Source organism: Pan troglodytes, chromosome Y (assembly GCF_028858775.2).
Source record: "Pan troglodytes isolate AG18354 chromosome Y, NHGRI_mPanTro3-v2.0_pri, whole genome shotgun sequence".
NCBI lineage: Eukaryota > Metazoa > Chordata > Mammalia > Primates > Hominidae > Pan > Pan troglodytes.
This window is the reverse complement of record NC_072422.2, coordinates 9,253,544-9,269,705: the sequence shown is the minus strand read 5'-3', so window position 1 is coordinate 9,269,705 and position 16,162 is coordinate 9,253,544.

Below are 16,162 nucleotides of genomic sequence, written 5' to 3'. Positions count from 1 at the left end.
GAAGTGTGGGACCAACCGGGATTACTGGCAAATGTCCTCCGGAACTACCACATATGGCTTAGTCAGGCACCACACAATTTAGTGATTGTGGTGGTCTGGGTTCAGGGGCTATACAAACCATCCATTAAAGCTAAGCATCATCTGAAATACTCCCACAAGAGAGGTTGTCTAATCATTCTGAAGCAAAAGTAAAAGAGTAAGTGTATGACACTATAACTGGGAGGAAATGTGAGGGAAGTGGTCAAAACCCACCATATTAGAATACACGTTAAAAAGTTTAAGAAATGTTACACTGGGAATTGTAGTATCAAGTCGACTCCCCAGAGGTAAAAGAGTCTTTGTAAAATAGAGTAGCCCTATTTTAGTGTTGGGTGGCCAGCTGAAGGAACAATAGATGGGGAATAATTGGCCATGCACATCAAGTGGTGACTGGGGTCAGAGAATAGCCAGGGTATCCAGACCAATTTTTTTATATTGACTTATGGCTAAATATCATCCCAACCAGCATGGCTACAGTCCTTCCTGATGGCTTACTGCAAAACGCTTGTTGCTCAAGCTGAGCCTAAAGTGAAAGAGGAATCAGCTTCACCAGCAGCAATGGAGAAAAAGGGAAAGCCATAAGAAGGGCAAGAAAAACTGGCTTTGTGGAAACCACCAGAAGAGACAGAAATCCCTCCTCCTATACCCCAATTAGCCCCCTTTTACCAAGGCCAATGGCCCATGAGGAGTCAAATTCAGATGGTGACACACCCCGGGTTTCACCCCAAAGGGAGAAATCAGAGCCCCTGCCCCAGGAGGTCAAGGAGGAGTGTCAGAATAATCAAGTGAGCTGCCTCTGCTATGGCCATGCCCTGGTTCTGCAGATGCCTTTCAAGGAGACTTGGGGAGGCCTCTACTTTGATGAATATGGCCATACGTAAGGGGGAAATGGACCCTTATCTACCAGCCTATTTCAATCACTGATCCCCTAACTGGAAACACCATATTCTCTCCTACATGGAGAAGCCCCTGGCCCTCATAGATCTGATACAGTCCATTTTCCAGACACATAATTCAATTTGTCCAGATAGTAAACATCTTCTCCTGATGCTGTTTAACACCAAAGAGCACAGAAGGATGGCTCATTCAGCCCTCAACTGGCCAGAAGCCCCTGTGCCAGAAGGCACATTTAATTTCCGGGCATACTCTCAGGTCCAGTTCCCAGAAGCGCACTCCCACTGGGACCCAAATGATTTGACCAGTTTCAGCATCTGCAGGCATACTGAAAACCACTCTTGCAAAGGCTAAAGGAAGGCAGAAAACAGGTAATCAATACAGAAAAAATCTCAGAAGTGCTTCAAGAAACTGACGAGAGCCCTAGCAAGTTTTATTAAAAACTGTTTGAGGCATTCTGGCTTTACACTCCATTTGACCCCAAGGATAAGAACCAGCAGATAGTAAATGCAGCATTTGTAGGACAAGCCCAGGGGGACATAAGATGAAAACTGCAAAAGCTAGATGGTTTTGCAGGCATGAATGCCACCCAGCTTTCAGAATTGGCCACCAAGGTGTACGTTAACTGTGACCAGAAAGCACAAAGTGAGGCTGATTGGAGACTCAGGAAGAAGGCCGATCTGCTAGTGGCAGCGCTCATGGAAAGGGAAGCTATCATCACAAGCAGATGCAGATGCAGACACAGATGTGGAAGGGGCCAAGCAGGGCAGAGACCCAAAAGTCAGCTGAGACTAGATAGGGATCAATATTTGCACTGCAAAAAAAGGGGGTCCCTGGAAAAATAAGTGTTTAGAGGGTAGTAAAAGAAATAACAGAGGACACAAAACTATCAAACAGCCAGCCAATGACCACCACACCATGAGGGAGCCAGGCATCAACTTAATTGGGCTGGCAGAGACCGAAAAATAGGAAGACTATGCAAGACCGGGCTCCATCTCCCAAGTCCCCAGGAGCCCATGATCACAGTAGAAGTAGGGGAGCAACAGATGGACTTTATGGTGAACACCAGTAGTGACACAGCCCATAGGGCCACTATCTAAACATGATACAACTATTATTGGGGCTACAAGGGATCCAGAAAGGAGGCCATCTTGCTGGCCTAGAAGGTATGTCATAGAGGGACAAGAAGTCCAACATGAATTCCTATACCTCCCAAGTTGCTCAGATCCCCTACTTGGAAGAGATCTGCTCCAGAAACTGACAGCACAGATTTCTTTTGGGCCACACGAGGCTATAACTTTAAGCCTAACTCACCCAAAGGTCATGGTGTTAACCCTCATTATTCTGCAGGCTGAGGAATGAAGAATATAGACAAAACAGTCACCAGAACTGTCTCATAAGCCAGGGCTGGAGAAAGTGTTTACACTACTGAGTAAAAATTTTGGAATATGGGCTAACAATAACCCACTGAGCCTGGCTGTAAAGGCTGTAAATCAGGCACTGATAATAGTAAAGCTAAAACCAGGAGCAACTCCAGTTCAGGTTCACCAATACCTATTTCTCTGAGAAGACACGTGGGGTATTCACAAACATTTAAAGTGACCCTTCAAACACAGAATCTTAGTCTGGTGTGAGTCACCCTGGAACACTCCACTGCTGCCAAAACAAAATACAGAGTCTGGTAAATCTAAACCAGTGCAAAACTTACATGAAATGAACCAGGCTGCTGTAACCTTCCACCTGGTGATACCAAATCCGTACATGCTAATAAGATTCATTCTGGCAAGTGCTGCCTAATTTACTTGACTAGACTTAAAGAATATTTTCTTCTGTCTTTGCCTGGCACCAATTAGTCAGTCCATCTTTGCATTTCAATGGGATGATTGAGTCACAGGCACAGGGGAGCAGCTCACATGGACTACCACAAAGATTCAAAAACACTCCTACAATCTTTGGAGACACACTGGCCTCAGACATCAAGGCCTTCACCACACCAAATGACAACTACACCTTGCTACAATACATAAACGACCTTCTCCTAGCAGCCCCAACCCCAGGGGGCAGCTACCAAGGAATCCAAGACTTCCTCCATCTCCTTTATGAAAAACTGGTTATAAGGTATTCAGAAAGAAGGCCAAATTTGCCAAGAAAGTGTCAAATATCTGGACTTCATAGTAAGCCAATGGGAACACCAGCTCAGCAGTGAGCAAAAGCCATGTCTTTATGCACTCTCAACTCAAACCACCCAGTGCCAAATGAGAAAATTCTTGGGGAATGCAGGGTTCTGCTGTATCTGGATCCCAAATTTCTCACTAATTGCCAAGCCCTTATATAAAGGCACAAAGAGAGGGGAAAGGAAACCCCTCCTTTGAGAGGCTGTCCAGGAAAAGAAGGTGTTTAAACAAGCCAAAGAAGCCTTAACACAGGCCCAAGCCACAAGACTGCCAAATATAAGTAAGCCTTTCTTTCCACATGTCCATGAATAAAAGGGATTGGCTATAGGTGTCCTGACCCAAGTTGTGAAATCATGAATTCGCCCAGTGATGTACTTATCCACACAATTGAACTCCTTGGCCCTAGCATAGTCTCCTTGCCTTAGGGCACTAGCTGCCACCACCCTATTGGAACAACAAGATAGAAAACTAGCTCTAAGACAACAACTGACCATCTGGGTATACCACAGTCAGTTCTAACTTTACTGGATTAGACAGCGCACTATTAGTTATCAAATCCAAGAGTGACTCAGTACCAGGGGCTCATAAGCAAAAATCCCGACATAACTTTGGAAATAATAAACATCTTAACCTGGCTACCTTAGTCCCAATCAAAGCGGGGGTCCTCCTTCATGACTCTGTGGAAACAGTAGATGATGTATTCTCAAGCCAGAAAGACCTTATAGAGCAACCCCTCTGGGACCCAGATGGTAAATACTATATACTGAAAGGGGTCCATGAAACTGGGTATGCAGTAATAACATTAGATTCAGTAGTAGAAGCTCAGCCCACCAGAACATCAGCCCAAAAGGCAGAGCTAATAGCCCCAATGAGAGCGTTCTGCTGACAAAATGTAAAATGGCCAATGTTTATACTGATTCCAAATATACTTTTGCCACGCTGCCTGATAATGGGGCTATATATAAAGAAAAAGGATTCTTAACTGCGGTGGGCCAAAAAAAAAAAAAAGTACAAAGAAAAACTTCTGCAACTCTTAGATGCTGTATGGACTCCAAAGAAGACAGCTGCTATGCACTGCAAGGGGCACCAAAAGCCAGGATCACTGGAAGCCAAAAGGAACAAAAAGGTAGACAGGAATGCAAAAGGGGCAGCAATGACTACCCATAGACAGACAGACAGCCATAGCTGACTCTCCTCCCAAATATGCACCTCTCAGAGGTTTCAAGTTACCTCCAAATGAGAAGCTCTGCTTTTCCCAAGGGTCTGGAAAATATATAAAAAGGGATGGTGAAAATTCTCCAATAGGAGGCTAGCCAACCACGAAATGCTGGCCCCAAAATTTGTGAAACAATTCCATCAAGGAACCCACATGGGAAAAATGGCACTGAAAACACTGTTAGGACACCATTTCTATGTGCCACAGCTCACTGTCATCACTTGATCTGTCTGCAAACAATGTCTAACTTGTGCCCAGAACATTCCATGACAAGGGCCCACTTGGCGCCTGGGAATTCAGGAAATGGGAGCCACACCCTGTGAAAACCTTCTTAGAAACTTCACTGAGATGCCCCAATCAGTGGGCTGTAAGTACATACTGGTGATTTTCTGTACCTTTTCAGGATGAGTTGAGGCTTTGCCCACCCTAACAGAGAAATCATGAGAAGTAACAGAAGTACTGTTAAGAGACGATATCCCCAGATTGAGAATGCCTCTAACTCTAGGGTCAGAAAATGGACTGAAATTTGTGACCGAGACAGTTCAGGGACTATTTTCCACTGGCCATCCCCAATCATAGCTCAAATTAGGGGTGAACTTTGCAAACTAGGGAATTAACTTTAAGAAGGCAAATGCAGGTGTTAAAGAGAGCCATGCAAGAGGTCCATGGCTGGGTATGGGAAAGATTGTCCATAAGCCCAACAAACACAGCACACCACTTTAGACCTGGGGACTCTGTGTAGGTCAGAAATAAAATCCAACCACTCTAGAACCCATATGGGATGGGCCCCATCCTGCAACCTTGTCCACTTCCACTGCTGTTAACATTGCAGAAATTGTGCGTTGGATCCACCACAGTCAACTAAAACTTGCAGCCCAAGACAAGTGGACCAGCAAACATGACCCAGACCATCTGAGCTGGCTAATCCTATGACCAAGTTGCCATGAGAAATGATGAAGTCCTACTCTGGTCATTCCGAAAGCTGACTAGTCTGTTCTCAGCTAAAACTTGAGGAGTCAACAGCCCTGCTCTAGTCATCCTGGAAGCTGACTACTCTACATACGTTTGAAGCTGGAGTAAAATATAATAAAATAGTGATAAAAATCTTAAATCCAATCATTGTTTTACTATTGTTCTGTCACTTTGCTCAACCTCCTCCCCCGTGTAAAAACTTCTTCTTTTCCTCCCTGGTATAAACATGTTACTCTTTACTTATTTCCTATTCCAGGCACAAGGAAAGCTAAGCCCACTTCTTTTCCTCCTAACTATAATACTCCCCTTATTTGTTTCAGAAAAGGAGACCAGAGAAGAGTGCTCACACTGAACTAACAATATGGTCAGGGAGCACCATAACCAAAACCCTGTTATGTCACACTTATTAAAAGTGTACAGGGACCCGCCTAGAAACTTGTACTCACAATGAAACTACTCAGTCTGTGACCCAGGAAATGGCTAGACTTATACATGTTATAGCCCCAAATTCCTACCTGAGACCTCTTTTAAAATTCACGGGTCAATAGAAGGAAACCTGCTACACCAAACCAAGGTCTCATCCTCCTATTGGGGAGTTATGTCCTTATCCTTTAATATATGCCAGTTAACATCCATGGGCTCAACCTTTCCCATAATCTCTAATTCCGAAGAGCACTGTAATAGTTGCCACAAAAATATATGTTCACCCCTTGCTTTCTTTGCCAGTTTCTCAGAGACAATTTGCTGGAACTGCATAATTCAGTCCTGTAACCTGCAATCACTGGGGTGAGTCATACTTACATCAAAAACAAACTGTAAGGCAAGCACTTGCTACCTGGAAAATCTCAGTACCTTAAAACCGTATCTGGCTGTATGGACTACAAGTTTAAAGGCTCCTCTAGGAATACAAGTTAGTGGCCAGAAAACAGACTCAAAAGCCTATTTACATATTATCAAGAAATCTCGGATGGTTACACTTGAAAATTCTGTTTTAAAATCATTCTGTAAAAATTTCAACCAGGAACTGTTTGAACCCTCTCTCTTAGCCAGAAGCCTATTCAGCTGAAGTATATGGAAGCCTATTCAGTTGATGTATATTCAACTGGCTGAAAACATAGCCAGCAGCCTACATATCTCCTCATGCTATGTTTGTGGTTGGACCAACATGGGACACCAATGGCCATGGGAGGCAAGAAAGCTAATGCCCCAAGATAACTTCACTCTTACTGTCTCTTCTCCTGAACCTGTGTTCACAAGCCAGAGCATCTGATTCTTAAAGACCTCCATTATCATAATATTATGCATTTCTTGTTGGAGAAAAAACCTTACAGGCCCAGTAGGAAAGTCAACTTGCCTAGAACAATAATATTACAATAAAAGCGTAGGAAAAACTGTATGTTGGGGTAAAAATAATTCCAAACTGCCCCAACCAGGCCCATTCTCCTGATTCCCTTCTTTAAAGCATTGTTTGTACCAACTTAACTCTCCTAATACCCGTCAGGTGCCCTCTGAGCTCTACTGGATCTGTGGGCCATGGGCATATTGCCTATTGCTGGCTAAATGGTCAGGGGCCAGTGTACTGGAAAAAATTAGGCTGTCTCCTTTCTAATCGCCTTAGGACAGGGAGGACCTTTATGGTATCCGGTCTATTATAAAACAAATACAGAACAAACAAACAAAAGACATAACCATAAGAAATTGGTAAAACAATAAATGACCCCCTAAAAATTCCAACACCATGGCTCAGCCACCTGGACAGAAAATGGAATTTGGGGATACTGCACTCCCATTTACATATTCTACCACAACATAAGGTTACAGGCAGTGCTGAAAATTATTACTAATAACACTGCAAAGACCCTAAATCTGCAGGCCCAACAAGCCACAAAAATGAAGAATGCTATTCATCAAAATAGACTGTCTTTAAACTACTTCCTAGTCCAGGAAGGAAGGGTATGTGGAAAGTTCAATCTAACTAAATGCTGCCTAGGAATTAATACCAACAGAAAGATCATTAAGAATACAACTTCCAAAATCCAAAAATTGGCCCATGTTACAGTCCAGCCTTTTAAAGGGTAGTCTCCAGTTTCCCTCTTTGGGGGCTTGTTTTCATCCTTTGAAGAATTTAAGATCTTAGTAAAAATAGTTCTAGGCATACTAGGATTCTGCCTTGTTCTAATTTGTCTCTTACCCTCCTTGTTAAAAACATTCAAGCAGCCATAGAGGCTCTTGTAAACAAACACACGACTACTCAACTAATGGCTCTAACTAAACATCAACCCCTGCCAAATAGGGAACTGCTCCCCCTTGAAGAATTACTATGTGATTCTCTCTATTAATCCTCATTTACAAAAAGCATGAAAGGTGGAAATGAAACAGGGAATGTTAAAAGAAAAAAACATATTCTGTGTACTGAGCTGACTCACTCCAAAAACCCAGGGATAAGCCAAGCCCTGTTGGGGCTCTGATAGCACTATCAGCAGAGATGTAAAGAATGGGTTCCAGGAGCAGGAGTGAAAATAACACGTTCTTATCTGTTTCCCCTCTATAGTACTCTCACCCAATACCGTTATTCTTTGATCTGCTCTCACATATATTTTTATAACTACTTCTGGAAGTTGACAAAAATTTTGTAGGTTTCTGTTTTCCCATCCATATATTATTGAAAGTCATGATACATGCCTGAGTTATAACACCTGTCACTTTTAAAAAAACTCTCTTCATTCTACTTCTATAAGCTTGCTTGCCCATCCTGCAGATTTCATGCCATTAGCTGGCCAACCCTCTTCAGTTGCATGTATGAAAGTCAAGCCCTATCTTTGTTCAGGGCTCAGTCTTTAAATGTTATTCCGCTAAGTCAACGTACGCCCAATAAAATCCTCCTGTTCCACCCATTGGTCTCTCCTGTCCCTTAATTCCCACAAGAGTGGGAGCTTTGTCCTTTGTTTCAGGGATGAGCAAACAGCCAGGCTCTTTTCTTTTGGGACCAAAGTGTTTCATCGTCAAATATGAAAGTAATTTTCTCAAGTAAAGCCACCTCTTAGTCCCTCCCAAACTTTGGAAATACATCTTAAAAATATTTCCAAAATGTCTGGTTAGCTGTTTCTTGGGTATAGTCATGGCATTCAGTAACATATAGAATTACTTAAAGAGGCAAGTGATTTTGAGAAGTTTGATTTTGCTTATTCCAGAATAAATGCGTTTTGGAAACCACTCTGTAAGACCTGATCTACAGCCTGTCTCTGCTGGGCAGTTTCCTTGGGGCTGATGATACAACAGTGAATCAAACCAAGCTCGTGTCATCCTGAATTTCTAGACACTGAGGCAGATGGTCAGCAAACCATTACCCAAGACTGCAGTAGAGTTGGGCTGAAGCAGATGAGTAGGGGCCATGGCTACAAGAGGGAGTTTTGACCGGCAGCCATTTCTCACAGACCTGGGAAAGGGACTAAAACAAGGTAATAAGATAAAGGAATTCAACTGAATAACTTGGTGTTCTGCCTCTGAGGTGGAATGTAGATTATAATACTGGATTTAGAAATTATTTACTGGGTGCAGTGGCTCTTTTGGAGGCTGAGATGAGTGCATCACGAGGTCAGGAGATTGAGACCATCCTGGCTAACGTGGTGAAACACCATCTCTACTAAAAATACAAAAATTAGCCAGGCATGGTGTCACAGGCTTGTAATCCCACCTACTTGTGAGGCTGAGGCAGGAGAATCAATTGAACCCAGGGGGTGGAGGTTGCATTAAGCTGACTGCTCAACTGCACTCCAGCCTAGGTGAAAGAGTGAGATTCAATAATAATAATAATAATAATAATAATAATAATAATAATAATAAATTATTAAGCAGCATAGTGAGTAACATTGGTGTTACTGAGAATGTTTTATATTCATCATTTCACTTCTTCTAGGCTCAATGGAAATGGAAAAGGCTGAAATATGCTCTCTCTGATGCAAGGGGCACAATGGACATACTTCATTTCTTTCCATTGTGTCCAAAGAGGTTTCAGTATTCCACCACGTAGGTACAAAATATAAACAGAGCAGTGAAGTAGTTTTGCTTCCTTTCTTCCTTAATAAAGAGGTGCTTAAATAATATTACTATCTTGAAATTACTATTTCATATAAGAAAGCAATCTCATTTATAAGTAACTTTTTTCCTCTTGTTCTTCTAGCACACAGAAAGTTGCATTTCTACTTGCAGAAATGATCAACTGTCTCTTAAGGTATTTTAATTTCGTGAGAAGGATTGAGAAGGGATGGCGGGTGGAGACAGAGAAAAAACTGTGTTGCTTTTCTCCTGTTTTTGAAACTAACTCAGTCTCTGCTGATGACTTTAGAACAAGGCAGAGCAAAAAGGTTCATGACCCTCTGGTGAATCTATAAATTCTTCTGTATATTTGCATTGCTTACTCATAAACAAATAGGTTATGGGTAGAACTGGAAGAGAAAGGTCAGCATAATTGTTTCGAGAATGAGGTCTATTTAAACATTTGAGATGTAGGGACCCATGCCATGATGCAGAGGGAACAGACAATTTGTTGAAATATGGGCCTTCCCTGGAAGAAATAGAAATAGAAATAGAAGAAACAAGTATGTGTATATTTTCAAGAAGCAAGTACAAGATATTGCACAATTAATGTGCTGGAGTGATTACTTTTCACTTCAGAAATAAGGAAGAGTTGGAATTTCAGTTTGGTCTCCAACAGCATATCACCCTTTATGTCAGAATGGAAATGTCACCAGCTGAGGAGATAGTGAAGGCAAATGCCAAGCAAGGAAGCTACAGCCATAGTCAGACCCCAGAAAATGGGTTGGTACAGATGAAACATTTGTAGTACAATGTTGGTGGTGTTATGTGAAATCAATCTGGAAAGAAAAAGGCAGATTATCAGAGCCCAGAATACCATGGCATTGGACTCTACCAGAGTAGAGACACTGTACATGAGATACAATCTTCCCCTCAGGGAATGCCTGGTGCAGATGAGCACAGGTTTCTCACAGGCAGAGACTGAATTCACAGAGAGCCTTGACAGGGCTGTTTCAGTATTCCAGGCAGATGATGAGGAAGACCCCTCTTGCAGCCACAGGACAGAGAGTGTGAATGTGCCAGGGCTAGTTACTGGGTGGATGGAAGATGGCTCATGAGCGAAGGACTGGGATGATCACTCCTGGGATGAAGCTGGTGCTGTGGAGTTTCTACATGTGTATGGAAGGAAACTCTCAGAAATGTGGATGGGAGGCTAGGTATAGAGATCAGGAGTAGAGTAAAAGATATGGAAAGGATCCACATCAGAGTAATCGCTGAAACTCTAAGAAGGGCTGCCATCCATTTGCAAGACTCAGTTTCAACACAAACAAAAAATTAAGAATAATAATAAATTAAAAAAAGAGCTGAAATAAGAGGCTGTCAATGTCAGCTAGTTGGCTGTAGAAGAACCAAACTGTGAAGGTGGCTGCCAGTCCAAGGTTGCTTCCAGGGGCATACATTGCCTCCCTCCTTCCTCTGGTTCTCTGCTTCCCTTCCATATTCTGATTCTGGCCTAGCAGATAAATTTATCTGTCCAATTAATAGACCTGCTAAGTCTTGCTTGAATTACAGCAACATATGAATGTTCCTTAGATTCCTGGTTAATTCAAATCTGAAGCACAGGACACTTGAGGGAAACTAATCACTTCCTTCATTGAGATGACCTATTTGTTTTCCATTGATGATAGCAATGATTCCAATTTTAAAAATTAGTTCACTGGCATACACGTTGGAATTATAGTACTGCATTTTTAAACACTTAAAAGGTTTTATAAATGTGTTTGTGTATTTTGTGCTTTCATGCCCATCTGTTTTAGAGACGATGATTCTGGAATCAATGAAGATGTTCGACAGCTTCTCCAGTCACAGAATTTCTCATTCATTACACTAAAAAGAGCTGTTTTTGTAAGCTTATATTTCCTAAATTTTAAATGAGTATAACCTATCATATTGATCAACTCCAGGCCTACTCTTTAAAGATTAAGCTATTTTCTTTCCTCTCCAGTGAAGGACCGCCATCTGTAAAATGAGGTCATCTTTTGCCAGCACATTTCAGTTTTCTCCCGGAACATAAAAACACACAGAAATTCCTAGGCTTTATGAATAGTACAATATTGCCTCTGATCTTTACATTTAATACCTGTGGTTTGAATGTGTGTGTCCCTCCAGAGTTCATATGTTGGAATTTAAACCCTCCAGTGTGATAGAATTAAAAGGTGGGGGCTTCTGGAGGCAATTAAGAGTGCAATTAGCAACCCTATAAAAGGGCTCAATGGAAATAACTAGGCCCTTTTGCCCTTCCACCATTTAAGGACACTTTATTTGTCCTCTCTGGAGAACACAGCAACAAGATACCATCTTGGAAGCAGAAACTAGGCCTACGCCAGGCATTGAACCTGCCAGTGCCTTTACCTTGGGCTTCCCAACCTTTAAAACGGTAAGAAACATATTTCTGGTTTCGTAACTTACCCAGTCTAAGGTATTGTGTTATAGGAACAGGAAGATACTGAGATAGCATCTCTATTGTGGAAACTTTGGTCATAATATTTCATGAATTGGCTTCAAGTATTTCATTAGTTTATAAATATAGGGTTCCTTCCCAGGTGGCAAGATCACTTTTGACAATTTAGAGACTTCTGGTGATCCTATCTATTACTTACACTTTCCTCTGTTGATTTGTTTGAATTAAATAATTGCACAAATTGTTACTTAAACAGAAGGTAGTATGTAGTGTAACAAATAGTACACCAATTGAACTGTGGACTCTTCTCCTGCCATGCATGAATGAAAGGAGATGATCCAGAGTCAGAACCTGAATTAGAGATGGCCATGTGTCAATAGTGATAAAGACTATGAGGCACTAAGAAATGTCAGATGCAGAGAACCCAAATTTAGAATCATGTTGACAGATAAGGAGTTCAAACAGATTATTAAATAAAATCCTGAGTAACATATTTAGCTCTGCTACTCTAGAGAGTAACTGTTAGAACCAGGTTTTTTTCTTTTTTATATTCCTGAGTAAACCTTTCCATAGAATTTTGTACTATTGATTTGAAAAAATAACCAACTACACAGGGAACCTTATTGTTGTACTTTGCCCAAGTTTAAGCCTTGTTAATCTTACTGGTAGATAGATTTTATTTGTTGCAAAACTGGTCATAAAATGTATAACTTTATACAGAGAACTACAGAAGTGTTAGTGGCACTTTTATGCCCAATACAGCCCAGTGGATTATAATATTTTCTTAAATTGCTGAAGAGATTTTTGCCAAAAATAAAACAAGTAGCACTCACAGACTTGATTTTTATAACAACATGAAATCTTTACTATGCACATTATTCAAATGTGACACCATACTGGGGACAAAGATAGATTTATATATAGTAAAAAGGCAAGTAAATGAAGCTATAATATTACTTCATTACTCTTAGTACATCTACAACTATTTCCACCTATGGATGTCAGTAAAATAAGCATGCATAAATATTGACTATTTTCTACAAGTATTTATTGTAACGCTTGATTAGGACTATAGGAAGCGCTTGGCACTTGGGCACTGACGGAAGTTTTTTCTTTTTTCTTCTTTTTTTTTGAGATGGAGTCTGCCCTGTTGCCCAGGCTGGAGAGAATTGGTGCAATCTTGGCTCACTGCAAGCTTTGCCTCCCGGGTTCATGCCATCCTCTGGCCTCAGCGTCTGGAGTAGCTGGGACTACAGGCGCCTGCCACAACGCCCGGCTAATTTTTTGTATTTTTAGTAGAGACTGCGTTTTACCGTGTTAGTCAGGATGGGCTCAATCTCCTGATCTCATGATCCACATGCCTCGGCCTCCCAAAAGTTCTAGGATTCAAGGATTGAAAATGTTGATTCACTTTTAGATTATGACAATTTATACACAGCAAAATTTAATGCTCTTTACATAAAAAATATTAGACTACTTAAACAAAACTTTCAAAAATTCCTGCAGCTACCAGAATTAGAAAAGTAAAATTAGGGTTGAGACACTCCCCTTCTAGAAAACTGGACTTCGATGCATCACCACTGCTGGAAAAAATAGTCATGGAACAGGAAAACAAACAGTGATATATTTTGAAATAGCCGTTCTGCACAGAAGAGAGCTTCTCTCAATTAAAAAAAAATCCCAAATAATAAAAAAAAACCCAAAACTCTACCGATATATGATACTTGATGTTCAAGTTTAATAGCACGCTGATAGAGGTGTGCTTCCTTACTCAACTTTGAATACATTTCTGCACATGTATATTATAAAATTCAGGAAACAGCCAAATCACAAGTTAATTCTTGACATGAATTTACACAGTTAATCCTATTCTAAGCAGCAGCACATTTGAAAGCACTGATATACCCAACAGTTACACAGATTATTTCATAATGAAAAACACAAAGTTTACCATCACTAATACCCAGTAACTGTAGTCACTTAATGTCTGCTACTCAATAATAATGCAGAAGGCAAGCTTGTATTGAAACTGGCTTAAACTCAAGTACTTTTCTTGCTAAACATCAAACTTTATTATTCCAGGAAACTAAGATTTAGATTAAACAAATAAATACTAAACCTAATTTAAATTCTGTCTTCAAGTCTATAAAAGTAAGAGATTAGTGGCCTATGGTCAGTTTGAATTTAGGTTTTAGAGAGTTGGTATGAAACTGTTTAACTAGACCACTGAAATGGTTAAAACTGGGGGGTCATTTTAATAAAGTAACATTTTCTATTTAAGAAAAATATTTATGGAGCAAAATTACATGAAGCATATTTGGGTCTGTGGTTGTGATACAAATTCTTAGAAATTTAAACATATCCTCCTTAAGATGGAGCTGACATTTTTATCCCAAGGATAATGAAAAATGGATGAGTATGTTGTTGGAATATAACCTATTATAAAATTGCTTTTGGAAATCTTGTGAATGAGTCTTAATCCAGATCTGTTAGGAGTAGATTATAAAATTGCATTTGGAAAGCTAATCAATGAGTCAGAATCCAAATTCTTCTGTAGTGGAGTCAGCATAATTGTTGCTAATTTTTGCATTTTTGAAAAATATTTTCTTATTGGCTGAGAAAATTAAGGGAGCCTGGACTTGGGAAGAAAAGCTAATTTGAAAAGTCAGTCATAAAAATCACATTATCTTTGAAGCAAAGTTTAATAGATGCCAGCTGTAAGAATTGAAACTTCACCCCTATTCCATTTTATTTCCTATGTAGATAGCAGTTATTTGAGGATAGATGGCATATATGTGAATTCGTGGTTTCATCCCTTGAAAGCTGGCATGTTACAGGTCCCTATCAAGAAGCATCACATATTCCAATGAGTGTCTTAGAACTGCTCTAGCAACAAATGTGAACATGCCACAAATTTCCAAAGTATGAACAATCATTTTAACAAAGGGTTGCCTTTTAAAATTGCTAACTTAAAACCTCTCATATTTTTTCTGAATAAAAAGATTTAACCACTGGGAAGTTTTCCTTGGAGATACATCCCAGTAGCTTGAGACAGAAAGTGAGGTATTTGAACATTTACATTAGTTTGGTGGAATACATATGTTTACTGCAGAGCAGCCGTGTGATGATTTGTCAGAGCTGTAAATGCTTCAGCTGAAACACTCTGCCAAATATTTATGTGTAAGAATTGAGTTATTCATTTTACTACGACTTGATATCTTGCAGTTCCTGTTCCTTCTTTGCTTGGATATCTTCACAAGCCTGCGTTGTGTTGCCATCCAAGTAAGCTCTGTTAGAAGACAGTATCATGAGAATGTGGATCTAGAAAAGAAGGGTGAGTAGGATGTCTAGAGAGCATGTGAGAAGGCAAAGCATCATGCTAGTTAGGTTAGATGGAGTTGACGTTGAAGGGGAAAAGTGTTATTCTGTATTAATATTTGCTCTATTGCAGAGCTGTGAAATTCAGAAAACATGCTGTACTACTTGGCTTCACATTTTGAAACTGAAGAAAAGTAAGCACACAAACATTGCAAAGTGTTTCTATTGATGACTAAATGTCTGTATACTCATTAGTCTAGATGAGTCACATGTATAACACATCTCACTACAATTGGGGCTTGTCTATATAAATAGATATTCATAAAATTTGCCTCAGATGTATATTGTGATAATGCTACTGAGGAATTTATGTTTGTGACTGTTATATTATCTTTAAAATTTTTTAATATTTTGATGTTTCATATTTTGTCTGTTGCCTTGTGTCTATAGTTCTCCATCTTTATTCCTTGCATTTTTTCCAAAATTCTCATTTTCCTTATATAATAACAGTGGCCTAATTTTTTTGGATAAATACTTGTTAATTTTCTCTAAATCCTTATTTTCGATATTTCAGTGTGATTATTCCTAGGTGAAAGCAAATTTTTATCAATCTAACGCTAGAGTATTTTATATTTTAACACATGAGTTTAAACAGCTTACATCTAATATGGTTACTCTCTTATCTAAATAACTAACACCTGCTTAGTCAGTTTTTCATTTACCCTAGATTTTCTTTGGCTCTGCCTTTGCCTCCTATCTGCCTTTGTTCTTCTCTCCCTTTCCCCACCCGTCACCTGTTTTTCTAATTGTAGTCATTTACTTTTCTTACTCGTATTTTTTTCTTTTTGTGCTTTTGACATTAATCACCAAATTTCTACAGTTTCTGTAGTTAATCAAATTCAAAAATCAAATTTAAAAAATCAAAAAATTAAATTAAAAAAATTAAAGAATCAAATTAAAAAAATTCGATAGCATTTTTTAAACAAAGTAAAACCTATTTCTAGCTCCATTCGGAAAACAAAACAAACAAACAAACAAACAAAAACTTCCTGC